The sequence below is a fragment of the Canis lupus genome, chromosome X (genome assembly GCF_003254725.2).
Source record: "Canis lupus dingo isolate Sandy chromosome X, ASM325472v2, whole genome shotgun sequence".
NCBI classification, from domain to species: Eukaryota; Metazoa; Chordata; class Mammalia; order Carnivora; family Canidae; genus Canis; species Canis lupus.
In genome coordinates, this window is record NC_064281.1 from 29,761,128 (window position 1) to 29,763,352 (window position 2,225).

Consider the following 2,225-nt stretch of genomic DNA (forward strand, 5'->3'; position numbering starts at 1 on the left):
TAATTTAGAAAGATAGAAGAAGAGTTTGAATAATTGCAATTTTTTTTAATTTTTTTTATTTATTTATGATAGTCACAGAGAGAGAGAGAGGCAGAGACACAGGCAGAGGGAGAAGCAGGCTCCATGCACCGGGAGCCCGATGTGGGATTCGATCCCGGGTCTCCAGGATCGCGCCCTGGGCCAAATGCAGGCGCCAAACCGCTGCGCCACCCAGGGATCCCTGAATAATTGCAATTTAACATGAGAAGTGTATATATGATAGAATGGTGCCCAATGGAAGATTCATAAAACAAATTTAGAATAAGCTGTTTGTTTTCTTGGTCCAGATTAAGAAAAAGTAACTAAGTTTATCAATATGTGACATCCTTCATCCTATGGTTAGCCAATTAATAATAGCACCCTTGGGACACCTGGATGGCTCAGCGATTGAGCACCTGCCTGTGCCTCAGGGTGTGATCCCACGGTCCCAGGATGGAGTCCCACATCGGGCTCCCTGCATGGAACCTGCTTCTCCCTCTGCCTAGTCTCTTCCTCTCTCTGTGTGTCTCTAATGAATAAATAAATAAAATATTAAAAAATAATAGCACTCCTGCCTCTGCACTTACTGATGAGGTCTTCTGAACAAATGCTGATTATCCCAGTGAGGGAGGTCACCAAATAAACCTAAACTTTTTTTTTTTCCAGTCATGTTAATCCTGTCTACCCTATTCTCATTTTTTAGCACTTGAAGACAACAAACAGGTTGAGTTGGAAGATATGGTTTATGGATCCCTGAAGTTGTTGACAGGTAAATCTGTTTTACTGAATCCTTGATAGCAGGAACAGGATTTGCAGGCTGACCAGGGTTATTGGAAAGGTCCGTACTAAATGTTTTCTGAGGGGCCAACAGAGAAGCTCTTTGGTTTCTAGTTGAGTTGTATTTTTATTTATATAACCTTGTTCATTTATTTCTGTTTTCTTATATCCACTTAAAGGAAGACCGTTAGTTTCTTTACTTGATTTATTCCCTTCTGTTTTGGTTTTCTTGGGATGCTCTTCTTTATTTGTTGAGGATGACCTCTTGACTCCTACTATAGGATTACGTAATTTTGCTGCTATATTCCTTGAAGTTCTGGGTAGTTGGTTTACAAGACATGCTGAAGAATGAGCTCTAGGAACTGTTGGCTGTGGCAGTGGAGAAATGCTTACACTCCACGTATCCTCTGAACTTTCACTAGAATTTACTTGAGGCACAGACACTTCACTAGCCTGATGTTGCTCACACATGTTGCTGTTACAACTGGAGCAACATTGTTACTGTCCCCAGAGCTATCAGAACAATTCAATGAACCAGTCTTCAGAGCACTAGTAGGTTAAGGCATAGGCATGAAGTTATCAGGACCCACTTATGAGTAGAGGCTGAGGTCACACAACAATGTCAATCTGACACCTTCTGTTGAATGATTTTGCCTTTTCTGAGGCACATGATTAGGTAGTCATTGAAGCTGATTTGCTTTTACATGCACTACATCAATCTTCACACAAACCCCAAACATTTTGCTGCTTATTGCTTTCCTAGAAACTGTATCTGTGAAAGACTGAATATCATAGGGGAGAACAACATTGAGGTTATCAGAGTTTTTTGTTTTTGTAGACACTAAGTCAATCATCTCTACTGTATGAAATTCTTTCTTATTCTTTCTCATCCTCCTTTTAACTCTTACTGTGGATCAGTTTTCTCTCTACCCCTAGATGGAATTCCTGACATGGGCTCTAGTTTTTCCAGTCCCTTCTAAACAATAATAATTTAAAAACTCATCTCTTTAAAGCACTGACAAGTTCAATTTCATCTCATAATGACTTAATTCCAATCTAGTGTAGTGGTATTTCAAATGCCAAACTTCTTCAGAATTAGTTTTCTCCCTCTAAGCACAGAATTTCTAGGGTATTGAAAGCCTGTAATAGGAAAGGACAGGAACTAGTAGTGTCTTCTCTTAGCTGTTTGTTGATTACTATATGGCTATCCCCAGGGCAATGGTGAGGACGGGAGGTTAAGTGGCTGGTCCAGTTGGAATCTGATGTGGGGGCACTTTGGTGGTAGTATTTTTCAAATCATGCCTCTTTCCTTCCCAAGGGTTGCATTTACAGGGTCCTTAGCAATTTTCCTATTGGAGACCTCCCACTGCAACTCTTTGGTGGGAGGAATGCCTTGGTTATCTGGCTGGCTGCATACAACTTCACCCTTG

The 2,225-nt window shown here is 40.8% G+C and overlaps 1 pseudogene; it reads right to left on the bottom strand.

The window, feature by feature from the left end:
• Window positions 1-790: 790 nt before the first annotated feature.
• LOC112655403 (poly(A) polymerase alpha-like) lies at window positions 791-1,685 on the bottom strand (annotated as a pseudogene).
• Window positions 1,686-2,225: the final 540 nt, after the last annotated feature.